Source organism: Vidua macroura, chromosome 2, assembly GCF_024509145.1.
Source record: "Vidua macroura isolate BioBank_ID:100142 chromosome 2, ASM2450914v1, whole genome shotgun sequence".
NCBI classification, from domain to species: Eukaryota; Metazoa; Chordata; class Aves; order Passeriformes; family Viduidae; genus Vidua; species Vidua macroura.
This window is the reverse complement of record NC_071572.1, coordinates 26,775,852-26,803,492: the sequence shown is the minus strand read 5'-3', so window position 1 is coordinate 26,803,492 and position 27,641 is coordinate 26,775,852. Positions and strand designations below refer to the sequence as shown.

The window sequence follows — 27,641 nt, the reverse complement described above, 5'->3', positions numbered from 1 at the left end:
CAATGTTTGCAAACAGGCAAATATTTGAGCAGAGACTTCTGCTTGTATGCGCTGAGGGACTGCTTTTTTCTCTCTGATATATCAGTGGTACAGAATAGCAGTTATTATTTTTTACATCATTGCAAAGTTTATGTTTTAGCTCAGAAGAGATAACAAATCAGAGAATTCTAAATTAAAGTGTGATTCCTTCTAGACTGGAACCTTGGCTAAAAACAAAGCAATTGATTTTCCACTAGGTAGCAAAGTCCTGCTATGAAAAAGTCTGCTAATGGTGCTTGGCAAAGCATAGAGCTCTTGGGATCACAGTGCTGTGCATCTTTATCCTCTTCTTTCCTAGCTACTTCCCATACATCCCCTTTTTTTTTCTCTCTATTTTTAGTGGGTTGAATTCTATAAATATTGATTAATAGATCTATAAAGCTCAGAAAATGGGAATGCTTCAAATAAAGAAATCTCTATATTAAGAATTAAATTGAAAAAGTAAATATAAGCTTTCCTTTTCCACTTGAAATTTTAGGAGTGGAAAGAACAAAAATTGTGTTGATGATAAAGGTCTTCACATGCATCATTTTAATTATAACAGAGACAAAACTAATAGTTGGTGGGCAAATGTGGGAAAAGACCACATTTCTCCTTGAGGTTTTAGTGTTGTGTACCTTAAAGTCAACACTGGGAATCATACTCTGCTTTGAATAAGAAACACTGCACATAATTCACAGGATTTCCAATGATTATTTCATTAATCATATCAAAAGTAGTATCTTTTACAGGGGTCCTTAATGGGATTTCTGGCTAACTGGAATGCCCACATCATTCTCTTACAGATGAGTCCCTTTTGGTCCCTGTGTAACTGAATCTACATTCTGGAAAACTTTTCTTCACATCCTGTTGAAAGTAAAATACTGTAACTTTTCAGATGACTAACATTTTGAAAGTTCACTTTCCTACACACCCTTCAAACTGAAATGCCTATTGTAAAGACAACGGAAAAAAAAAGCAACCCAACTCAGATGTGCCAGTACACACAGTGAGAAAGCAGTACAGGGCAACAGCTCCTGTCTTTGTAACTACTGAATGATTTTAATATTCCACATTCCACACTAGTGCTTTTCTGGTTTAAATCACTCTGACCTGTTACAGTAGTAGGTCAGTAATGAAGAATTACCTACTCTTGGAATACTCTTTTTTCACCAATGTTCTTTTTGGAAAAGAACTGTTGCCGTAAGCTGTGGAGTTCTTGTTGCCAATGTTGCCAGTGTGGCTTTTTTTTAATGGTCCTTTGCAGGTTTATGAAAGTTTGCCTTCTTGTTTGACTTGAGATTGAATGAAACAACAGAGAAATGATACTGAACAAGTGAAAATTGATTGACTGGGAGAGGAGGAGGAAATGCATTAAGCTGTCAAAACTTGTGCTGATGATGTTGTACAGTCAGTATCCCAAAATATCAGATGTTGTTCAAATAGAGGAAAGGATGTAGCTCCTCACCTACAGTTCCTAGAATTTTTGTAGCCAGCTTAAATGGTGGCAGCCAGGCAGGGATCACACCTGCAATATAGAGAAAATGTATGCAGACACATACGAAAAGAAAAAAAAAAAACAGTCATAATGCTTTTGGCTAGATGTTTTCCTACTTAGCACCTCACTACGACTTTCCTGGGAGCCAGTCAACTAATTTCAAAATGAGAACATTTCTAGAACATTTGACATTCATGAAATTTCAAATAAGATCAAACGGATATCATCAAATCTTCAAATCTTTATCCTTAAAACTCAGTTTAAAGGACACAATTGCATTCAGGCTTAACTGATAAAATATTCTTAGGAAGGAACTTAAGCCCAGCCTAGTCAATGAATGTTTGTGGAAATCAGTGTGTGACTGCGACTGGCTGCAAGGCTTTAGCTGACAACTTGCATTTATATCCTGGCATGGATAGCTAACTGCCCTAATGATGAGTGCTACAGAAAACCTACTATGTGTGTCTAAGAAACTAATTGTTGAAAAAAATACCTCTGTTGAAAAATTGGTTTTTGAAATTTTGTCTAATTTTTCAGTGTAATTTTAACTATCCACCAGTTAAGAATCAAATTAACCCTGCTGCTCCCTGCAATCTGTTTTCTTGATTTGTGGAGTGTGAAGAAAAAGAAGCCAATTGTTATGACAGGATCTTCAGGTTCCCATGTTTCATCCAAACAGCAGAATTTCCCTACCCATACAGAGCATCTGTAGATTCTCTGCAGACACTACTAAACTGCTTCCAATAAGAATGGGAAATGCTGCCTAAAATATACCCCAAAAATTAAAAGCCTGAGAAAATATGAGTCACACAAATACCATATAAGTTGCCCAAGTTAACACAGGAAGACTGTGAATAAGAAGTACTGTACCAAAAAAAAAACCTCTTTCACCAAATTCTCATTAAATATGCAATCCTACAATCTTAAATATGGAATTTTGGTGGAATTCAAATATTTCCTCATTTTAGAGTTTTTGTCTAGCGTCTTTAAATAGTCACAGTTTCTTCACTCCCACAAATGATAACTTTGCATTTGCTGGTTGTCTCCTTTTTTTTCCCTCCACCCTGTGGCTTGCTGTGACAATGTGGCAATTCACAAATGAGTGGGTGACATAAAAATGTCACTGTTAATCCTCACTGGTATTGATGCAAAAGGTCTATTTATGTTTGCTGGCTAAATCCTGCATCTAACAGAAGGCATTTATTAGTCTGTTCTTAGAATAATTGTTTCTTTAATGATATGTGATGTTATATCTGATTATGCACAGAAGCAGAAAAGACAGCTGATGGAATTATATTGCAAATTGCAGTCTCACAGGGAGATAATAATAAAATCTTAGGGTTTCTTTTCCTGCTAATTGCTCTGCATTACACTAATTTATGTCCATTGCTTCTACTTCACTCCAGAACTGTGATTAACTAGAACTTCCTTATGTTTGACCTTAGCTACACTTTGTTCATGTCAAGTGCAGGAATAAATTTGGGGCAGGTGTCTATCAGACAATTTGTATTTTATCAGCAGCAGTATCAGCATCTTGATTGAGCAGGATCTACAGGACTGATATGGTCATCAAGAAGTTAAATTACAGTGTCAGTTACTCTTTTTAATCTCTGTAAAGTCAAAAGAGGGAACAAGGAGTTTCTGAGGATAAGTACTTTTAAGCCAAAATAAATTCTTATGGTAATTATGCAATAGAGAGCCAGAGTTCTCCATGATTTGAATACCACAAGCTATGTTACAGCAAATTATGGCATTGCAAACCAATTGTAAGTCCACAGATTAGAGTAAGTTCAAGGAGTTACTCCATCCAACTTTTATTTCTTTCGTTATGTTCTGGTAATTAGCTTCAAAAAAGCCACATTAATGTACAAGCTACATTAATGTACACTGTGTGAATAACTAGCTGCTTCTCTGAGCTCTGCCACATAATGCTCTGTGCTTCAAAGCTTAAGAGCTGCTGCTCTGGGGTAAAAAGTGTTTCCTCATTTTGGAAACGCTAAAATAGTCAATAAGCAAGTTGGTGGTTTGGAATCCTGGCCATCAGAAAAGCTCTGGAGTAGCAAACCAGCACCTGGAGGTGCCTTTCTGCAGGATTCTTGATCCTATACTGTGGTTTGATGTTACACCTCTGCAGGCCCACCTGGCTTACACAGGAAAGACTTTGATTCCCCCTGTTCCATCCCCAGCCCACTCCCAGATATATGCACCCACAGCCTCTTAGAAGGGACCATGGAGGGAGAGGTCCTTTAGCCTGCTACTGCAGCTGAAAGCTGAGCTGCCATTGCCATTAGAATTAATTATATTCTCCCTGAGGACTTTGATGCTTGGGGACTTTAGTTTTGCCTCAGGATGAAAACCAGATGAAGAAGGATTTTATGAAAGAACTTTTTGATTTGGACAGTGGCGAATATTTCAAAACCAAAAGCTACAAAGGTAATTGGTTTTTACTTGTTTTCTCGAAGGGACTTGGTTCGTACTCATTTCCTCAAAAGATATTGGGAAGGTTGCAGGCAAGGATATAGAGCCTGTTCTTTCAGTGGGGGCAGCAGGCTGATGGATCTTGTATGACTAGCTAAATTAATTTTCTATGTAACTCTGCAATAATTCTCATTGGATCTCTTTTCAGATCAATTCCTTTTTCCTCTTCTAAGAGTTCTACAGATTTGCTTCCTCACCTCCTATTACAGTATAACCTGTTAGGCTCTCTGTACAGATAGGTAATGGTGTTCACACCAAGGAGCTTCCACAGGCAGAGGAATGGAACACTTTGCAGCACACAAGACTGGTCATCTCCAACATTCTTTGCAAACCATTCAGCAGTCATTAATGTGGGAAAAAAAAAAAGGAACATTGACAAACAGAAGAGATGACTTAAAAAGAAACCTAACACCTTCCTAGTTTTTAGTTTGAGTGTTATATCAAGCTGCAGTTCTCCCATTTTTGGATTGTCAAAGAATGGGACCTTAAGCTCCAAACTCATCAAGCTATCTCTGCTTATGTAAGATTTAAAAGAAACAATGGCCAGAAAGCGAGCAATGGAAATTTGCACTGAACTGACCAAGTCCTCCTTAACAAATTTTTGTGGGTTTGACAAAAAAAAAAAATGAAACCAGAAGTAGTCAGAAGTTTAAGAGAACAACATAATAAGAGCTCCCTTTAAATAAATAGGATAAACTCTAGCACAACTGGCTCCTGCTTTACCAGAAAAAGAATAATAACAATAACCTTTGGTTAGTGCTCCTTTTCCTGCCAAGCTTCCTAGATTGTTGTAGCCCCTAAATGCCAGCTTGAATTTAAGAACTTGTTGGGTTTTGGGTTTTTTTTTAATCATCATGGAAAGTATTCAATTTTTCAGCATTTTTGTATGTGTAACAGCTTCTCTGTGTTTGTTTTCTGTCATTATATTCTCTGAGCTTGGTACTTATAAAGGGTCAGAGCTGGAACTAGTACTACTCAGGAAGACTCTGTCATTCTGCAACTAAGTAATTTATATCAAAATTTTCCAAGCTGGACATGGGGATTTCCTCATACTATTTAATGAAAGATATGTGGTTAAATCTCCTTTCCTGTTCTAAGAGTCTCAAATTAATCTTTTCTACAGAATCTCGACCTCCCAAATACATTTGCAGTTTAAGCTGTTCTCCTTACAAGCTTTACTTGGACTCCAGAAAGTCCCTTCCCATCCACATTCCTCAGCCTTTCAGTTCTGCTGCTGTTTAGCAGCACTGGCTGTCAAGTTGGGATAGCAGCACAAGAGGCAGGAACTGCAACTGGTGTTGTAGTGTTCTTAGGAATAGGCTGTGTACTGAAACCAACTCAAAACCAAAACACTTACACAGAGAAAAAGAAATTATGCCAGCAATAACCTGTACTGACGTGATTGCATCTGAATGATGCTTTCAGCTCTCTTCACATTATTTATCTTTTTGGACTTTGTTGGTAGGGACAAACTCTGGGTATTTGATTTGTCGACATGATAAGAAACAATGATGCTGTAAATTCACAGGAACTAGGAGGGGAGAAACAAGACAAACTTTGAGCAATCCTAAGTCCAAAGCCATAGCTTTCTCTGGCACTGTTTAGAACATGCCTACTAACTACTCAAGGCTTCTGCTTCTCAGAGTAAAGGTTACATACTCCATGCCCCCAAACAAACTGGTTTTTCGTCTAAGCTCAGAAGCTCTACACAGAGAAAAAGATATTGCAGCACTGTGAATCCTGGAGAAAGGTGGTGGGCTCTTATAGCCCAGGAACAGACTCCTTAGAGTTTTACAGAGTACAGTTGAAGTACATGAGCTCTAAGGTGCTGCAATCTGAGCTCTGTCCTGCTCACACTTGGTGAGAGACCTTGATCTCTTCCAAGTGCTGGAATGAAGCACCAACTGAAACTGCTTGTCCTGACCAAAAATAACCCTACCAAAAGTAAAAGGTGAGCAGTTCCTGCCAAGTGAGAATTGGTTCACAGGTTCTCATCTGAGGGACAGGGATGGGGCAAAGCTAAGTCTAGTGGAGAATGGCTGGGCTGCCACTTCTGGCAGTGGCAAACTGCTGGTAACCCTCAGATGTGCTGTGTGGGTACACCCCGATGATTGCACATGTCCTTGGTGCATCCTAAACACCACATCATGTAGTTCAGTTTAAACCTGCTTTACTGTCATTCCCAGGCTAATGGCAGTTATTTTCTTTGTGGTTTCCAGGGTTCCCTTAATGCCAGAATTCACAGAGGTGCATTTTGCAATTACAATTTCTACACCTTAAATTTTTATCTTACTTATTCTAATGCATTTTTCATCTAGCCTGACTTTTCCTGCCTGTGAGGACTTCTGTCTTCTTCTTCCCAACACAATGAGGCATCACCTCTCCTGAGACCAGCAAATGCTTCCAAATGCAGTACTTGTCAAATGGCAACTCACAGAAGAGTGACCTGATGAAAAAATTATTGTGCAACTGAATATGCAGATTAAGGGGTTGGTCCCTTAAGTATGCTCAGAGAGAATGAGTACAAGGAGACCAGCCAAATCAGAACAAAATGGAATGAAGATATCCTAACCACTTAAATATGCTTGCTTGTAAATGACAATGGAGTCTCACTAGCCAGAACCTGCTGTACCAGAAGACTGGTTTAGCTGAATACAAGCCCCCTGCTGTGCAGGGTGATTACCATCAGAATTTGTGCTGTGTTTTATAGTTACTGTATACTTTGCTTTGTCTTATGCCAAAATACTTTTTTTTTTTTTAAATCCGTGGAGTACATAGTGTATGCAGAAAGCAAACAAACACTACATTGCAGCAATTTGTCCTTTCAAATAATGACATAGAGCCAAAATAGTCCAGTTGGGAAGTTTCCACTGAGTTATATATGAAGATGAGGCTTTATCCTTACAGGTTCACTTATGCCTCACACACCTTACAGTCCCATCTTCCATCAGATTAATATAAATATGCCTCTGCAGATGGATTCTTCTTCCTAGAAATAAGCACTTCCACCTCAAGATGGTTAAGCCATTATCAGGCAGTACAGTTCACGTGCAGATTGGGTTTTAGAGCTGAGACATCCTGCCCTTAGCAGTAGGAATCTCTCTCATGTTTTTGGCAGAAATGTTTTTCCCTTCTCTGTATTAGCAGCAGGAAATAGCTGTTTGATAATGCCTTTGCAAATACAGCAAATACAACTTTTAGGAAGATCAAGAAGAAGACATAAATTGAAAATCAGACAGAAAGTGATTTGAAAATTTGGGGTGAAATTGAAGGGCAAACAACAGAGCTGCACTCTGGGCTACCAATTCCAAGGCAATATTCATGTTTTCCCAGCAGAATCACTCAAAGTGTGAACTCAGGGTGTCCCTCTGTCCCACTGCTTTTGCTCGTAGCAGCGAGGGGCTGGTGCATCAACAACTGACCCAGAGGGAGGGAGAGAGGAGGGCTCCTCCCTCTGGAATCTCCTCTGAGTCAGGATGGCATCTCAGGTGCCACACACAAACAGGGAAGGGGGTCACAAAGATCAGTGTTCTAGTATCTTCCTCAAATCCGTATATACAGGAAATCTAAATGGGTTACACTGTCAGTAAGAATTTCTGTTTCTTTTAGCATCCATATGGAGGTCTCTCACCAGATTAAAGTCGTTTCAGAACAAGAGGTTTTGATTTTCTTCCATTGGCTCAAGACTTCTCCATCTGTGCAGAGTGTAGGCTGGGAGTCCCAGGCAGATTAGTTTTCTCTGAGTCCTGCCAGCAAACCGGGACTGGGGCCCTCAGGACACTCAGCAGAGGAGATGGGCAGCAGGGGCTGCACCTCCTGTCTCCCTATGGCTGTTTGCATCCCCCTCCTCTTGTCTCCTCTTCCCACCTGGAAAGCAATTTACATGCACAAATGTGGGATTATTTCTCAGAAGCTTCAGTAATGCTGTGAGCTTTTGTGATTTGATGCTGGGCTATAATTATCTGTTAAGAGAAAAAAATAAAATTCTTTTTAAGAAAATTGTTTGTTTCACTTCTACTTTTTTCAAAATGAAATTGATTTCTTTTGAACTTCCTGCCTTGGTAGTTCCTTGAAGTTACTTTCTACTACGTTTCATATGTGTGGAAGTGCTCAAAGCAGAAAGAATAATGCCTTTTACTCAAATCAAGTATTTAATTTATCCTGAAATTATTTTTCTGAAACCTTTTAATTTCACCAGCCATTTCTGAAAGGTTTCTGTTTTGATGCAATTCAAAATTATTTTTCCCTATAATTTTTTCAGAACTAGCTGTGATTCAAAATAGCCATTATCTTCATTATCCTATTTCTAGGTAACATGAATAACCAGGACCTGGTTTCAGAGAACGATATTTTCCTTATTGATAATTTTATGCAGAAATTCTTAACTTTCTCATAAAAGAAATGGAAATATTTGAGATCCCTCATAATAATAGCCAGAACAAACTGCTTGTGATAAGTTCTGTAGAAACTGTGGCTCCTACATATTGTCTGAAGCTGAGCCAGAAAGCAAAAGGACATGAGAGGAGATGAGGCATCTTGATAAATGCATTCATTTCAGATCTGGCTTCAGAGCATTTTCTCTGTCTGTTAAAGAGTATTGGAATTTGTCTTTCAGAAATCCTTAGTAGACAAATTTTAGACATCCAAATTCATGGCATTCCACGTGGATTTAATGTTTAGCTTATTTAAATTTTTTTCTATGAACTCAGTCCTTGTCACTATGCAGGTCTGATACTCCAGTCCTTCCAGCTATTTAAAAAAAATCTGTTAATCAGAGACAACATATCTTCCTCACATGGTTCCTTTCTCTCATAAAGTTCATAGAGACACAGGATTTGTGCTGTCCCTAGGCTGGCCACAGGAGATGGTGGTTGATCCAGCATAAAGCTCGAGCAGCACAAACAGATGATACTAAAGCTCCTATAAAAAAAAAAACCCAACCCTGCCAGCACAACAGATTAACAGCAAAAACTTGACTCAGCAGCAAGGGTTTGGTGTAAGTCAGCACTTTACATTGTGTGGCTGCAGTGATTTTGACCTCAGAGCCCTAATGCTGGATTTATTGCACTGTGAAATCATGGGCACAGGAAAGGCAAATGAACAAGTGAGGCCAAAGCACCCAGCACCTCAGGGATAGCAGCTGGTAGGACTAAGCCTGCAAAAAACTAGATCTGCTGGGACTGGCAATGTTCAGACCTCTCAGCTCTATTGTAAGCACTCATCAGAGCAGATAAAGAGCTTGCCAAGTCCAGTGTCTATATGAAAAGTTGGGAATAAGGAATATGAATTATCTTTGCATATCCTAATTGCATCTAATTTGGTATCTGACCATCTGTCTACTTTTTTTTTTAGCCTCTTTTTAAGTCTGTGATATGTGCTTGTTTTCAAAATCACTTCCACATATAAAATTCTTTTAGATACCAATCCCTTTTTAATTCTTTCACGTTAGATATTTGGGTGTAATGGATATTGGTGAAATGATTTTTTTACCATTGCCTTGTTCATAAACTCTTCTTTTTTAAAGTGTGCCATACTCCAGAATAAGAATGCTCTGCCAGCCCTCTCAAGTAACTAGCCCCAGTGCCTACAATATACACACTGACATCCAAAGTTGCATCTACAAACTCTTCTGCACAAAATAATGGTCCTTTAAACTAGCAGAGAACCTACCCAGCTCCTTGGCTCACAGAAGGGTCAGAGAAGCACCAGTGTCCAGCCAAATGACATGGCAGTAGGACATATTTGAGAGACTGAGAAAGAAGGCAGTGGTGGCACTGGCACAGCAGCAGCAGCACCTTCTTCAGCAGGCTTTAGTCTGTGCTGGCTAACCAGCAATACTATTTCCTAAAATCACTATGTCACAAACACCATAAGGCAAATATGACCTATGAAGCCCAAACCCAGCATGTAACACTGGATTGGTGAAAGGTGAGAGAAACAAGTTTATGGTCATTTGTCCATGCTTGTCCCCATCCTGTGACCTGTGCCACTGGCAAAGGAACCACGTTAATGTTTAACTAACATGTTTTTCCAAGAGGCAGGATAGAAATTTTCAATGCATTTTAACCACTCAAAACATTACTCCTCTCTGCCCGTGGAGCCCTCTGACAGGAGCCTATTAAAGTTCCATTGCTCTGTCTGACCCTGGTCCAGAACTGTTTATCTCACTAGGTATCCAGATATCCAGATAGGTATGGCAGATTTCATCCTGCCATATTGTGACATTTTTCTATTTTATTTCCTTCTCAGTGAGATTTAAGCTGTCAGAGACTTCTTAATTTCCATGGTGATGCAAGAGCCTATACTGTAGATCTACATCCTGGAAGACAGCTTTTTTTGGAGATTATTTCTGGTTTTTCCATTTCTGCAAATAAGGTGGAGAATCTGGCACTCAGTTTGATACCCCAACAAAAAGGAAAATAACCCAACTGCTCTTCAGAGCTGCAGTAAGTTCTTTGGGCACTGCCAGATCTTCCAGAGGTACTTTGAATGAGTGTTATACTTCTTGTACTCCCTCAGCCATGGAGCCCATGGACTCTTTCACCAGCACACCAGGGCCTGGGTGCTGCAAGCTGACCCCCTACCAAACCGCAGGGCTCGTTTTGAGTCCCCTTCTCCCACCACCTTCCCCTCTGGAAGGAATCTGTTTTGAGGGGGTGTTGCTGTCCTCCTTGATCTTCACTCAAAACTGCAGTTTGTGGAAGTACCATCTCAAACTTTTTTCCAAGGCTTAGTTAATATTTTTAATCTTATCAAACTTTTGGCAGATCCCTGGCTTTTTCCTGCAAAACTGCCTTGAGAAACCCAGATGATTTCCTTTTCAGTTACAGGCATGACAATGCCCCACAATTTCTGGTGAAATCTGTGGCATTTCACCTCATGTCTGTGAAATGAAAAAAAGCAATTAGTGCAGATATTAAAATAGACCAAAGCACTTTCCCTTGAGCTTATTTTAGAGGGTACCTGATGCAGTACAGAGTTACTGCCATACAATCAGGCAGGGGATTCTCTGTAACTCTTTCCATCTACAGGTGTTGATGGGATGGAGCCCCAGCTCAAAAGAAAGACACAGAGGATAACCATTTACCAACCATGTAGTGTTGCAGGACACAATTTGCAAGTAGAGCCCAGTTGCTCCAGCCCAGCCTCCTGCTGATGGACCAGGGACCCTTGCCAGCACATCTTCTCCTAGGTCATCTAACAAGGCAGCTCCTAGGTTGGCAAATTGCTTTTGAAGCTGTAAACAGAGTACTAGGAAAGCTTATCAAGACCACTTCCTGCTTGGAATAAGTCACACAGTTCAATTCACTTGAGTATTGCTCTCCTTGAGATACTGCATGTTCTGTGAAACCTCCTCCAGATAAAAATAGATTGAGAAGATAGAAAATGCTTGAAATGGTCCTAATCATCAGGATGAAAGCCAAGAGAAACAGATTGTCCCCTGTCTACTATCAACATAATTAATGGCCTCAAGTTATGCCAGGGGAGGTTTAGATTGGATTCTAGGAAACATTTCTTCACTGAAGTGTTGTCAAGCATTGAATCAGGCTGCCCAGGGAAGTGGTGAGTCACCACCACAGTTGGACTAACAGTTGGACTCAATGACCTCAAGGGTCTTTTCCCAATCTGAATTTTTCTGTGATTTTGTGATTCAGATTAGCTTGGGTTTCAGACTGGCAAACTTCATAGCTAGATCTCCTTTGCTTCAGGAATGTTATGGCAGAGTGGCTGGGACACTTCTGTCCTGTGGCAAGACTACAGTTACTGGCACCAGCACTTCTGGTGGGGCAGTAAACACAGGCTTATGGATCTCATCAGAGCTGCCTAATCAATGTGAGTAGTGAAAACCTAAGTCTTACACCTGTCCTGATACCTCTGGCACATTTTCTTGTCCTGCTAGCAAGTTTTCTTATAATGTGTTGGTCTCTCTTTAACTTTTCTATATTGTGAGGTTGCAAAATTAAATTTTAAATGTCTGATACTTGCTTTATTCAAGGACTTGGCATCATCCTGGTGGCAAAATCCATCCTTTTTTTTCTGTCAAAGTGGGAGAAGTGAAAAGAAAGAGCAGCAGATACCAAGCACCTCTGCTAAATGCCCCCAGACTTGCACAAGAGCATTATTGTATCCTGAGCTGCACAGAGAACAGCACTGCAGGGGCATATACCAGTTCCTACAGGCCTGCTCACCCCTCTTACTCATCCCCTCCCAGCACTTTCAATGGAGAAATTTTAGATTATATGAAAGCAGCTATTTTGGCCAATTCAGTGTTTGCAAAACATGTTGGCATGGTTACAAGAAGGGCACCTGGGAAGGGCTATGAAAGCTTTGCCAGCTTTCTGTTAACTCAGGAAGGCCATAGAAAAAAACTACCTCACTTTAATTACACATCTTGTACAGACATGTTCACACAGCAAACATGGCAATAAAGATGGATCACCCCTTGAAAAGAATTCCCCACAGCTGAAGCATTACATCTGGTCAACACACAGCCATGGGGTCCTGCCACCTGAGCTTCACACTTACAGATACTTTAATTTAGGTCTGGATCTGTCCCTTCATGCCCACAGGCAGGGTGAGATTGGGGAAAACAGCAAAAGGTTGTGGAGTTTTAAAATCAAAATTCTCTGTAAAAGGACACTTGTTAAATATAAACGCCCAAAACACAGCTGGAACAAAATCCAGTTCCTATCAGTGCTTGTTGTATGGAGGTGAGGCCTCCTTCTTTGATCCAGCTTCAGCTGCCATCTGTCACTTTTCCTCCCTAGCCCTCTTCTCTGTCTGGAGCCATCTGAGCAGACACAGCACCCTGGGCCAGCACAACCAGGCAGGGGGGAGGACAAGCAAGGAGCCAAGTTCAGAGCTCCAGACATTGCTGCTGGAAGATTTTCCACCTGCCCAAATGCGCTCTGATTCACCATCTGCTGCAGGCTGAACAAAAGAAGAATTACAGCTGAAACAGCCACTGAAGGATACAGCTAAATGTGACTGCGGTGCCTTTTGCCTACTTGGCTGCCTGGCTCCTTGTGACGGGTTTGTGGCACCTACCCAAACCTGACTCAGAGCTGCTCCAAGAAATACTGGGGATTTGTTAGCTGTGAAAAGCGAGGAGAGTTGGACCCTGCAAGTTTTGCAAATGGGTAGCTGACCTCTGAAACAGAGATGGGAATCACTCACCTTGGTGTCAAACAGGACAGCTAGGGGAGAAAGTGATTGCCTTTATCCCTCCCTGTGGGCACAGAGCAAAGTGAAATGTCATGTAACCACCTGCAGAAGTTTTAATAAATAAGACTAGGGTGAAAGTTTAAAAGCTTGCTGCTTTCTACTGAGCAGACTGTCTTCTGGGGCTGTGGCTGCCTGGCTCCAAGGAAGAAGTCTGTGGTTGATACTGACACCCCGGCTGTTTACTGCAGAAAAGAGGTGGTTGCCATCCCACAAAGGAAAAGCTGAAATCTTAATGCCATCAGTAAGAAATTGGAGGAAGGAATTCTTTTACCACATATAGTGAGTGGTAAAATGAAAAGGAAGTTGCCACCTTCAGGTCTGAAGCTGAGTCCCAGTTTTACAGCTGCAGACTGGCACACAATTTTTTCTGGCCAATAACCAAGTCACTTCAGAGGTCAGAGGTTTGCTGGTACCTGCCCATTGCAACCATCCATAATCTGATGGTGACTACTGACCCATGTACCAAACAGTAGATGAGGATGTACTTAATCCATCTGTGTCACATTAAGACTGCTAGCTAATTAAAAATGGAAACTCAACCCCAGATCTGCAGTGATAATGTCAGATGAGGATATTATTGGCATTAAATTGCTTCACTCTCACATCCCATCCCTTCCAGATGGGAATTATTTGTACTTGGATATGTACAAAGTCTTTAATTAGCATGTTCAGAGAGTCATAGATTAAAAAATATACACAAGACAAAAATAGTAACAATTATTATTCCTATGGTGATCTTTTCCATTACTGTTTCAAAAAACGTATTAATATCCTAAATACAGGTACTTATTACTTCCGTTGTTAACTCTTCATTATCTTAATTATTTGCAATTTTTTTTTTTCTACTTTTGCTTTAGCTCCTCAATATCCTTATCATGAACCTGATCCTGTTGGGGTAAGAGGTCCAGAGAAAAGGAGGAGATAGTCATCATCCCAGATTTTACAGTTTGATTGCAGTACAAGACAAGAGAGTAATCAAGTGCTGAGGAGTGCAGAAGAGACACAACTGCCTTTGTGAAATGCTGTGTAAGTTACCCTTTGCGTAGGAGAAAGTCATAGAAATTGAGAGGTGTCAATTCCAGTGTTCCTCAACAGTTTTTGTCAAAGAAGGACATGAGACCATTTGTACAGCAGTGTCACAGAGATTTGCACTTACAACCACGGAAAAGGGCCAAAGTCTGAAGGTTTCTCTCTCACCGCTACTTCTTTTTGTTGTTCTTCAGTCATATCAGTGAGCGACTGTGTGGGAAATTGTTTACAAATATCATTCTGCAGTCTTTTCCTGGATCAAATTTTTGTTTCATGGAGTGATCACAGACTGCAGAATGCTGATTTTACCTATATTTTGGCTCACCACATTTTGCTTTGACCACATTATCTTTGGGAAGAAAATGGTGAGACATCACCACTTTTTTATTTTGCTAGTTTTTATATTGTGTATGCCCTACACTGGAGACAGTAATTCCTTCTAAATAACATTGTATAGTACATCCTGTGACTCAGGTATAGAAAATCTGTTGCTAAACCCTGCTGTCTATGCTACCTGCCAGTGTACTGGAAATGAGTAATTCTTAGAAGTAGAAGCAGAAGTAGAACAAACACCCTTAAAGAGGAAAAAGGCCCCTCCTTTCCTAAGAATGGAAAGCTTGAAAACTAACATTATTTAACAGGCTTATCTTATTCATAAGTAAAGAAAACAAGGGATCCTTGGAATCCCAAGAGAAATACAACTAATACTAAGGACATTGTCTTCTTAAAGGTCAGGCTGGCATGCCAGACTGCTTTGACACCAGACAAATGCCCTGCTTGAAAAGCTAATGTAAGCTAAGGAACTTTCACAACATTTCAAAGCTACAAAAATAATCATATTAATATTACTGACCAGACACAATGAGAAAACACTTCTCTCCTTTTTTAAGATGTATGCACATTTTAGAGATTCCAACACTGACAAAAGTTTCATATGCAGAAACACCAGGGCATTTTACTTTGAACATGGTTGCAGGACAGAGACTCAAGTTCTTGCTTTAACTCCCTCACTTCCACTTACAAAAAACTGAAACCCAACTTCAGTCTTCTCACCATGAGCCCACAGGCAAACAGGAAGAAGTTTCAGTCTCATAGCCTCAAAGAGTGCAAAATACATTGAATCAGACCCTCTAAAACACCTCTTAAAAATGAGATTTGGTTTGTTTCATTGATTGTTATTTTTTTTGGACAACAATCTTATTTTAGTTCAAATATAGCAGGGTAGAAATAAAGCTTTTTATTTTCCACTTTTTGATCCTTAAGGCTATAAATAAGTAAAATTTTGCAACTTTTAATTCATTACCATTTTTAAAGAAGCTTTCCTCTCTAAAACTGGGGAAAAAAACTTTCAGAATGAAAAGTATGTACTTTTGGTAAAAAAACCATAAAATTCTACAGTCCTGGAGTATTATAAAAAGTATATGCAGTAATTAATGCTGCAGTACAATATTCTGTGGTATGTCATAACATAAAGAACCCACTTTCAGTGAAGGTGAAGACTGAAGGTCTTTGATGAGAAGTAATAGATAATTTCCCATTTGATGGAGAGAATGGTTGATGGTGTCTTCCTAAGGATGTGTTTTCCTTTTAGACACATCTTTGTTTCTCACACTTGTCTGTGTCCTCAGCAGAGTCTAAATTAGTACAATAGATGCTGCAGGAAAATAAGATGTGTACTAATGGTCATTAATAGTAGAACAAGCACTCAGAATTTTTTTTTTGGTGGGACAATAATTACAAGCAAAACCCACCTTCCCTACATTGTACACATGGTTAAAATATCAAAGCACTTAGAATATCATTAAACATTTTGTTTACTTGACAGATATCAGCCATCTTCAGGCAGATTTCTGGAGCAGATTGGGCTGCAATGCCAATGCATTAGAGGAGACACCTTTTGGAGGGAAAGGAAGCCTCAGCAAAATGAATGGGGACAGACAAAGCAGGACTGAGAATTCAAGTGCCCAGCTGGTCAACCTGCTCAGTGGTAGATAAAGAGGCTGGGAGTGAGAAGCTTGGGAGGAGCCTGGGCTGGCCAGTCTGGAGATCAAAGCAAAATATTTCCCTTGATGCAGGTCAGCATAAGGCCTTGCCATCTGGCCACAAACACTGACAAAGTACACTTGAGCCATGTCTTAATAAAGACTTAACTGGTCCTTATTGACGTGCTGCTACCGGGGCTAAACCATAAAACTATTTCCTGCTGGGACGAATGCTAACCTTCATTGAACCAAACAGACTGTTCCTGAGGGAAACTCCCAGCACTTTTCCATGAGCTGAGTCTAATACTTAAGACTGGCATAACTTCTGGGAGAGTAGTCATCAAGTTTATGATATATTTGAATGTTGCTTTACCTCTTCAGGGAATGTGCTTGCAGACACGACAGGTCCAGTGAAGGCACCTGGAAGAGGCTCTTCTTTGCAATAGAAAGGAATTACTTTCTGCAGCTGTAAGTAACAGTGTTGCAGACATAATATAAAATACAGTGCACCCTTCAAAAATAACTCTTAGGCCCTGAAATAACTCAGAGCTCCAGGCTGTACAGTCAGTAATTCCTGCTCCCATCACATTTCTCAACAGTCTGATGACAGACCCTGAGACTACACATACACGGAGTATTCAATCACATGCATAGGCAGGTTATGTCTGGGTGACAAGGAATGGTGCTGGGACAGATGGAATCAAGTGAAAATGCAGAGATGCATATTACTGCAGATAGAGGGCTGCATGCATGTTTCTAAAATACAGCATTCTATGAGCTTGATCCAAAAATGGTTGCTTAGGTTTCCTGTACAGTTGAGAGTGTCTGAAACAAGACAGATGAAACACCTGCTGGAGATGTGGCTGTTGTTCTCTGGCCACAGAAGGAGTCCAGGCCCTGTGCTGGGAGGATGCACCAGTGCTCAGACAGCCACAGCTGAAGGGGGGATCCCACACAAAATGATTAATTGTTGTGTGTGCAGTGCTCAGAGCAGGGCATCATGCCCCATTTCTTCTTGTAGGCAAATAGTCCTGTGACTACAAGAACGCCATCAAGAGATGTCCTGTCTCCAGGAGCAGGATTTCATGGGAACTGAGTATTTTACTGCTCTGGAGAGACACTGGCATCCAGCTGATGCCCCTATAAGAAACACACATTCAAGAAAAACACATTTTGACGCACACATTTTGAACTAACCCAACTAAAAACATCTCCTACTCTGGGAGCTAAATGGAGGGCAAGGTCCTTGGGGCAGCACAGGGAAAACTTTCATTTGTGAAAAAACTAAGGGAGAGACACTGTCTGACGTCATACAGGAATGGTGCTTTCCTTCACATCCCTACTGTCAGCCCCGGCTTTTCTGCTCTCCCAGTGCCAGTCAATGTGGAATGAATCACTACAGCAGCTTATGAAGCAGCAAGCCATGAACGCATTTCCTTGTGTTATCTAATGGTGAAACACAGAGGATGTGGCTAATTAGGGAATCATCCTCACCCTGGCAGATTTTCTCAAATGGAAATGGGTTTTGAGGTTTGCTGACTGCTGAGGGTGAAGCTGCTGAGTAGGTAGTCACAGAAGCATTTAAGTGTCCATACTCCTCTGCAGGTTACCTGCTATGCAGCAATAGCCACAAATATGTCAAAAATGTAAAAAACGCAAGAGATTAAAAATACTACATTTTTTTCCCCTTAGGAAAGTTTGGAGACTGTATGCTGTTAACTCATCTGAAACCATGATAAAGCCGTGGATGGTCATGTCAAAGAGCTATGGGTGGGGGATGAAAGTAATTTGCTGCCAAGGGTGGCAACAAACCCACATGCCATCTGAGTGTAAGCCATTTCTCTAAGCAGATACAGCTATGGCTTTTTTTTTTTTTTTTTTTTTTCTGTGAACAGTATCCTTGTTTCTGACTCGAATGCTATTTTTTGTCTGTTCATCTTCTCAGGAAGAGGATTTTTGTGTTTGTTTGTTTTGCCTTTTCCAGGGTATTTGGAGCTCTAGATCACAGATGTATTTGTATGGGGATAAAAAGGAACATGGTTTAAAGAAACATAACTAGAACTAATCATTGTAGATATGGTTGATATTCTGGCTAGAAAAATACCTTGGTTTCAATTGTTTATAACTTTGAACATATGGTCTGAAATTTTCCATTTTCCAACTTCAGTTTGATTTAATCAAGGGCTTTGGGCAGGGGGAAGCTTGTTTCTTTCCAAGTCAGCTGAGGGAGATAAGGCACTGCAGAATAACACCAAAGTGAGGTTTTTCACATAGAAAATTGTGTAAAGGTTGTGATATCACCATCCTCGTGAGGAAAAAATTGCAGTTTGGCATGAAATGTGCTTTTTCCTGTTTCCAGGTTACAAATGTGAGAAAAAATTGAGTCGCATATGCTCAGTAGAGACAAGGTAACAACTTCTACATTTATTTTCTGAAAATATGGTCAAGTTTAGAGTTGCATAGGACCTTCTCTTTAAATGCATTTTCCCTACTCTCTTGAGGGCTAGACAGAGGACCTGAGACTAGGAATCACAGAATCACACAGAATCACAAGGTTGGAAGAGACCTTCAAGATCATCGAGTCCAACCTGTGCCCTAACACCTCAACTCAACCATGGCACCAAGTGCCACATCTAATCTTTTTTCAAACACATCACACATCCAGGGATGGTGACTCCACCACCTCTCCAGGCAGACAATTCCAATGCTTTATCACACTTCTTGTTTTTTTTTTTTTTTTTTTTTTTGTTTTTTTTTTTGTTTTTGTTTTTGTTTGTTTGTTTGTTTGTTTGTTTTTGTTGGTTTTTTTTAAAGAAGTCTTTCTCTTCTATACATTCAGTCCCAGAAGGAATTTGAGAATGAACCCTTTCCACCAGGCTTGCCTTGGGTTATACTGAATAATGCCCCAAAACAATTCAAGCAAACTTAGATTTTGGTCCAGTATCCAAAACTGGACTAGAAATTGGTGATGACATTTTCAAAGGGTCTAAGTACCATTTGCTTTGGTAGTTTTAAGTTACAGCCTTAGGAAGTGTCAGCCTTGCGTTCATCATACCTGGGTGTGCTCCCTTACCTGTTTCTGCCTTCTCTGCAGCAGGAGCTGGTCTGACTGTCCCAGTAGTGACTCTTGGCAGTGATGGTTAGAAGAGAATCAGGCACCTTGCAGAGATGACATCCCCTTGATATACTCCTGTCTAACAGCAGTGATTCCAGTGCCTACCACTGCAGTGGGGAAGGAGCCTGATTTAATAACTGAAGAAATACAAGTGCTTGTGCCAACACAAAACCAAACCAAAACAAAACAGGACAAAGAAAAAGCACCCAGACTAATCCCCAAAACATCAAAAGCAAAAAGGCTAGCTATTTAGTACTAATTGTGTTGCAATAGCTGGAATTAAATGCAAAGATTTATCTAAAATCTACTGGGGAAATGCAATGTGAAAGAAAGTTGTCAGCATATATGTGGTTGAAATATTAATAAATACATTGTTTGTTGTGTGAGTAAACATACAAGAAGAAGAAAACAGGATCCACAAAAATACCCATCATTCACATGGCCAGGGGAGCATGTCTCCTGCCTGGGTAAGCTGGTATCTCATTCTACCTAAATTTTCACTCTCTGTGACCATCAGTTCATGTAAGTGCCAACCTGCTTGATGGGGGAAGAATGGGGCACTCTCAGGGATATGGGCTTGATCTCAAATTAAAAAAAAAAAAAAGTGCTGTTTTAGCACTGTTTCCAACAATGCCTGTGCAGAAATGAATACAAGAAAATGGTCTTGTTCATATCCCAGTACTGTAAGTCCCCAAAGCAGTGACAGGCTGTTGGCTTCTCTTTCATATACAGTTGCAAAGACTGAGGCATCTGTAACACATCTTTGGGGTTTTTTTTTACAACTCCCTGTGGTGCTTGTGGCAATGGACTGGAATGATTGCAGAAATGTGCAGAGCAACCAGCTCCCTGGCCAAAAGCCAGCCAACTTGCGTCCTCTCTGGTAACCAGATAGCAAGCATCAGGGAAATGATGTAGCTGCAAGAACTGCTGAGGTCAACAGCTGAAATCTGTTCTTTGTTGGGTTTTAAAGTATTTCCCTCCAGGCCCCAGACAGAAGCTGCCAAGACAGATTGAAGTGAGAACATTTTAGGGAGCAACATGTTGGGTATTAAAGCCCAGCTCTGCAGGTAGAAGAGGATCTGAGCAGTGTGGCAGTGAGGGGGAAGAGCAGTAAGGGAAGGAAACATCTGGTGCAGGTTCCTGCCAGAGCACCATGGACAGGAGCAAACACTGCATCACTAAGGTAGGAGCTGTTCTGCATCACAACCAAGGAATGGAGGGACAGTTTTCCGATTTCTGACTATGCACAGCCTCAGGAACTCCTTCAAAATTTCACCCACAAACCTATGAAATATGACCACCAGGGATTTAATGGGATTTCCAGCATTGTCAGGGACAATTACACTGAAAAGTTTTTTTGGAAAGACAGTGTTATTATAGCAGAATTTAAATTTAAGGCAGAAAAGTAATTCAAATGCAAATACTGTCTCCTCAACTAATCCTGATCAGAAATCTTTCCTTAGCATGAGATAAAAATGCATGTTAAATCCTCTCCTGTTTAGAGTGAGGACATTTTGGAAGTTGTTACTGTTGAACAACTGTAATCACTTGTTACTGATTAGATCCAAACAACACTTAAAATATGGCAGAAGTTTTAATAAGTATCTGTTGGCTTAACTTAAAATCACAGTGAAAAGACATTCAAGGATCACATATCAGGCAGTGTTGTTTCTACTCTCAGAAGGAAGTTTTCTCATCTGCAGAACCTGAAGTTCTTTCTCCTCTTTCTTGAGCAAGGTCATCTGTGAGCAAACCTGGGCCCAGAAAGTCACCATTAAAAATCAAATGGCAGCTTCATTCCTATCCTCACTGCAAAGCACATCAAAGCTCACTGTACTTGCCAATAACACTTTAGGGTGGAAGGACAAACCAATGTAGGTTCATCAACTAGCAGTCAAGAAAAAATTGTGTAATCAGTGAGTCTGAAGTTCTACAAAACACAGGCTCTAGGAGTGTCCCAAAAGCGATTCAATTGAGTCAAAGTTACTCTTACAAACCAGAATTCATGCAGGTCTTTTGTCTTAATGCTGTGTGTTTGGAAACAGGTGGCATTTTTTAATCATAACAGCTTGCTATAAGACAAAAAAAGAAAAAAATATTTTGAAGGAAAACTTGCTTTTGAATATGTCAGTGGCAATAAAAACATTCCATATGGTCCAATAAATTTAGCATCCAAAAAAGAAGCTTTAAGGCTATCTCTTTTTTTTAATGCTGAACTTGCATGGTCCCTCTCCTCTCCTCTCCTCTCCTCTCCTCTCCTCTCCTCTCCTCTCCTCTCCTCTCCTCTCCTCTCCTCTCCTCTCCTCTCCTCTCCTCTCCTCTCCTCTCCTCTCCTCTCCTCTCCTCTCCTCTCCTCTCCTCTCCTCTCCTCTCCTCTCCTCTCCTCTCCTCTCCTCTCCTCTCCTCTCCTCTCCTCTCCTCTCCTCTCCTCTCCTCTCCTCTCCTCTCCTCTCCTCTCCTCTCCTCTCCTCTCCTCTCCTCTCCTCTCCTCTCCCCTCCCCTCCCCTCCCCTCCCCTCCCCTCCCCTCCCCTCCCCTCCCCTCCTCTCCTCTCCTCTCCTCTCCTCTCTCCTCTCCTCGTGTTCACTGCTCTCATCAGAGTGGAATGTGAATGCCTTCTAACCACACATTAAATGGTGCCTGCAGGTGCTGTCATACCTGGTTTGCTGTCTTCCTTATCATCTCCCCAAGGCAAGATGGGTATCTGTGGTGTTTCTGAAGAGGCTTTTTTTAGATCTACCTGCTGCTCTATGTTTATATTAGATTAGACAGATTGAAGAAATACACGTGATGCTCACAGTAGATGACAACACACTTGTGTAATTCCAAATGTCATCTTAGTTGTTTAGTCTATTTATTTCAACACTTGTTTTTCACAGGTTTTGTAGCTTTAACATCCTTGTCCCTAACACAAGCTGCTTCCTACTTCTTTTGCAGACTATATGAAATACGTTTTTAATGATGTATTTTAAAGTTACTTGTCCTCTGCACTGCATTCCTGTCCCAATCACAAGTCAGTGTCCTCCTTGCAACTGTGAATGTTGGGGATTTTTTGTTGAAAGTTACTTTTTAACATTGTTATTTCTCTGTCCTGGCTTGTCCTACCCATATGCAAACAGTCAGCACAACCAAGAGGAACAGGGTGAACAGCTGGGCTGGGGGAAGAAGTGGGAAATTATTCAGCTGCTTTCACTGCCAAAGCAAACACATTGTGTACCTGCACCATCAGCACATGGTAGTCAGGCTTAAAAAAAAAAAAAAAAAAAAAAAAAAAAAAAGGAACAAAGAAAACTCCCACAATATAGAAGATGTGTCATGCACAGTACAAGATGTGGTAAAGGACAACTACCCTCAGTCTGGCCCTGTGGTGAGGTTTTCTCATGGTGAGCCCCTTGCACGAGCTTCTGTATCAGAAGAATGTTTGCTGCCCTGAGGTAAGTGGCAAAGGGTGTGTTTCCTGCACCCAGTCATTTAGTGTGAGATTAACAAAAGTTCCCTGTGTTGTGTTGCTCCCTATAACCAATTGTAGCCTCAGAGTTCAGGCTCTTAATGCCCAAATCTGAAAGGAGGCAGAGGGAAAAATCTCATGTTTTTGGTGAATGGCATGATGCCTAATTTCTTGCCCTAAGAATTCTTTCTAAAATATCACACTTATATTGTCAGAAAAAAATGTTCTGGGAACGCTGGCACGGTGGTGGATGTTGTGATACTGTCTCAGCCAGTCCATGTTCTCCAGAGCAGTTATTCTAACATAGACTGCTTGTTGCACTGAATTCAGATAAGCTGTACTGACTTTAACAGGAATGCAGTTTCACCCATGCTTGGGGGATGCATTGCTTTGACTTGAACTTGTCTAATTGCACCCATGGAAAAACCATGTACAGGCGAGCCCTAGGATCCTCAATTCCCAGTGACTTGTTTTTGACTCATGGCCATGCTGAGAAAAGGCAAGACTGTGCTTGTTTAGTCAGCAGATGAAAGTTGTCATACTAGAAATACCATTATGGCAAGATTAGCACTGTGTGGAATTGTAATAATTAGTTAACACACCAGCATATAAATAAAAAGACAAATTGCTGACAAAAAAGTTTTTTTACATTGATTGCAAATAAAAGTTGAGAGGATGGGTGCTTTCAAAATAAGGAGGAGGTATGACAGCTTTTGTTTGACCTATGACACATCCCTTGGGATGAATACTATTTTCCTCTGGAGGGTTTTGTTAGAATTCCCATGGTGGCACACTCTGGCTGCTTTATTAAAATTTAGCTAAACATCCACGGGATATTAAACAACAATATATACAGATTAAATCAGTTCTGGAAAACAGATCAGCATTTTCCAGTAGAGCGTTAAAAAGGAGATGTTCTTTATGAACTTGACAAAACAGCACAAAGCATTGAATAAATTATTGTAATTCAGGGAAGGGGGGGTGTTATTTTTCTCTATTTTTTTCTCTTTTTAGATAGAATTGAAGATCAAGAAATGCACTTGGTAAGTGGCACAAGGGCTGTCCTACCTCCTGCTCGGGGCAGATGAAGGGCATGGAGGGTTCTTTGTCACACACGCTGCAGCTTTACCCCCGTGCTGTGAGTGTGAGCTCCCCAGGGCTGTGCGTTGGAGGTGCAGCCCTCTCATGGCTTCAGCTGGCCCTGGAGCCTGTGCACCAGCACTGGCCTGCAGAGCATCTGCTCCCCTCTCCTCCTGACAAACTTAATTTTAGCTCCAAGCCAAAGGATAACACAGCGGCCACATTTTCTTGTTTGTCGCTCCTGCACAAATATTTCCTAACCCAGTATCTTGAAGAGTATTTCAGCCTCAACTGAGTGATTTGGCAGACAACCTAAGAGGAGTACATACCCAAGGACACAGAGTAGGGGCAGCAAGTGGAATCAAAGCACAGCTGGTAAGCAATGCATACTCCTACTCATGGCAAAAGTATGGCACACAACGAGGCTTCTACCAGGACAAGAAAACTGGATGGCAGATGGGAATTTCAGAAGCATGACCACACATGCACAACTCTTTCAGCAAGCCACACTGCCCATGACATGGCTCAGATGGGATAGGCCCTTTGTTGTAAATTATGCCTGTGCCCAATGCATTGCATGGATAATCTCCTCTAGTCTGAAGCCTGCCATCAGTGGGATGGGCTTTCTGCAATCTTGCATATGACTTTCCAAATTATATACCCCAGAAAGTCTATCTGTCATGTCTCCACAAGATTTGTAGGTGTTTTCTTCCAAAGGCACACAGGGCTGTACGTAACCACAAGCACGAATCATATGTACATTTTTTGTGTCTATTTTAAAAATAAGCAGACTCCAGAATTACCTTCAATGAAACTGTATGATGAAGAGTTTGAGCACCATGTTGTAAATGTAACAGGGATGAATATTATACTGTAAAGATGCTGTAATTTTTATGAGTTTGCCATTATTCACTTGGTTGTATGGAGTTAAATCAGAAGCAGGGGAATTGGAGGGGGGAAACAATTGGAAACAATTGGGAAAGGCAATGATGGCAAGGCAAGGTGGGGTTCAGCCAATACTATAAGCCTATTGCAAAACAGCAGTGAGATGGAGAATGCCCTGGTGAGTGTCTGGCTGGAGAGAACCCAGATCTGGAGCTAGGACAAAAGGGGAGACCAAAAGCTGAAAGGTGCTGATCTACCAAAGAAGCCAGGTGGAGGGCGTGTGCATCTGTGTGTGTGTGTAAAGTCAACACCATCTGGCTGAAACACCCATAATAAAGGGTGACCTTGAACTCAAGAATGAGAGCAGCCCAACTAAAACCTACAGTTAATGGGGAAATGTGTGCATGGGCTTCACTCTCCTCATCCCATCTTCTGCTCTTCACCTCCCTTAAAAGGAATAAACAGTGTTTTATTTCAGTGAATGTGTGTTTGGATGACTTGACTGTCAATCATCTCCCTTCCTTTCTTACACATTTGGGTCAGGTCTTGGCTGGACACCTGTGTCCTGTCTGCAGCCAGGGGAGGGGAGGTAGAGTCTGTGGGAGGCAGGTCCTCCATCCCCAAGGTGTCACAAGAGCCCCTGAGCCATTCCCTGGTGGTACCCACCACATGCCACCAGCTGGTGGAGGAACCTGGGCAGCAGGCTCAGGCCAGACAATTAAAGGTAAACAAGATGTCATCTGCTCTTGGCATCAGCCACACTCTTCATAGACAGAGGCTGTGGGGTGCCCAGAAGAGCTGAGACTCTTGGATCAACAGGCCTGGTAATGGCTGTGGGCAGGAGAGGCTGGAGAGTGCCCCAAAGGTACAGATTTACCCCATCGAGCACCCTAAAGAGAGGCACTTGTGAAGCAGGGATGTCCCTGAACACACCTTCTTCCAGGGCCTTGGCTGGTTTTAGGAGAAATAAGTGACTGTTTAGAAATACACCTTAAACCATAAGCCAATAAATACGGTGGGTTTTTTCCTGCTAGAGTATCTTGCAGTGGTTTTCAATACACAAATAAATGCTACCTGAACCCTGAGTAAGTTTGGTGTTGCCTGCAGTGAAGTGATTAAATTCACTCACATCATCTTTGTTTAAATGATTGTGACACCATAATCAAATATGTAGAAATGATTCATGCCAATTTAAATTGGTGTATTAAGAAAGCACCATAGTTTCCAAGCGTGAAAGAGACAGGCTGATGCTTTTAAAATAAAAATATGTTGCAATGTGAGGTAGAGGACTATACAGCAGAAAAATAAAAACAAGTAATATAAAGCAATTCAAGACTTACAATTCTTAATAAATTCTCAAGATTCTTCCTGGACACAATCAATGTAATCAAACTGCTCATAGGTGACACTGCCTTTCCTTGGGTTCAGCTCAGCTGCTGCCACAACAGGGCTTGGCTATGTGTCCTGCAGCATGGATGAACAGAGGTGTTTTGAATTTCTCCTCCACCTGAGATCCACATTCTTGAGAACTGGTTTATCATCAGGACCCACCAATGTGCCAGCCTGACTGCCCCAGCCCACATCTCTCACATACTCCTTTCACACTTCCTGTACAACCAGTGACTCTTGGCAGAGTCAATGCTGTCAGTCTCAGCTGTTAATGCCAGAAATCATGTCCCACCAGAAATAATCTGAAAATACAAGGACCTTGTGAACTCAGCTTGCCTGCAGGGGTTTGAATTCCTTATGCATCACATGTGATGGCAAAACCAATTCTAACTGAATTGCTGAAGTACAGCCACAGTGACATTTAAGAACCGCCAAACACATTAACAATTGCAGTTGGAGACCAGCAATTTTACTCTGCACTCCACCCAAGAAACTGGAACAGCACTATTTGCAGTCATGATTATTCTTAGCTAAGTTGCCATGGAACAAAGCCTGGTTAATCCTAATGGACTGATTCAGGAACAATCTCTCTTTCTAATCTTATTGCCTAATTCTCTATCACTCCCATTAGGTTAGCATTTATTTAAGATGCAAGAGGAGCAAGATTTTCAAGGAATCATCATTTCACTATGTAGAGTGGTAGCAGCAGCACAGTCCCCTCACTAAGAATAATAAAGGATGTTTTTGTTTCTCTTTGAAGGAGGCATGGTAAAGAATTTTTCCTTCTAGAAGCAGATCAAATCTCCATTGAATTTTCCTTGAATTCATAGGATTTAGTACACATGAGTCCATGTGTTCTTTTGAGCCTTGGAAATGACAAATGTTTGGTCAGTGATACCTTTGCCAGAGAAATGAATATTTTGGGGAATGTGTATATAAGAAGACAGATGTGCTGTTAAAAGAAGTTATTGTACTTTGCTATTTTTCTTTCTTCACAGGCATCTTTCTTCTATCACCTAAGCAATAGTCTGGCCTCTTCAATTTGCTAATAGTAATATGTAACATTGATTTCAAATACCTCACAAGCCTCCTGGAAACCAGTCAAGAAGTGGTGTACATCCCCTAGGGACTGCAGGCAGCCCAGCAGTACAGCAGGAGCCCGCTATAAATGGCCTCATGCTGCAATCAAGTTCACGGGGGAGAAGCTCATGCAATGTCCAGTCACTCAGCTCCTCCAGACTCTCCCTTACAAGTGTATTGCAAGACTCTCAAGGTAGCTGACTCATATATTGTGACATGGCTCTTAGCAACAAGGTGTGTGCAGAACTACCACGCAGAGAGGTGAACTCTTCGTGGGTTTTTTGAGAATTGATATATCAGAAATTAAATCACGGTCAGGTAGTGAAAAGGAGATACTGGGGAAAAGAATGCCATTCATGTTTGCAATATGCCTCCCACAGAAACACACATATCTCCTTTAATAAATCCCTGGAAA

At 41.1% G+C, this 27,641-nt stretch overlaps 1 long non-coding RNA gene across 2 annotated transcripts; it reads right to left on the bottom strand.

The window, feature by feature from the left end:
• On the bottom strand, positions 1–27,378 carry LOC128804268 (uncharacterized). Of its 2 annotated transcripts, XR_008435987.1 has the most exons (4): positions 27,225–27,378; positions 19,304–19,452; positions 7,878–7,956; positions 6,385–6,440 (listed from the first exon to the last, which is right to left on the bottom strand). It is a non-coding gene; the product is annotated as an uncharacterized LOC128804268 (long non-coding RNA). The 2 variants fall into 2 exon arrangements; XR_008435986.1 differs by lacking the exons at positions 6,385–6,440; positions 7,878–7,956 and adding an exon at positions 1–1,546.
• Between the last annotated feature and the right edge of the window lie 263 nt (positions 27,379–27,641).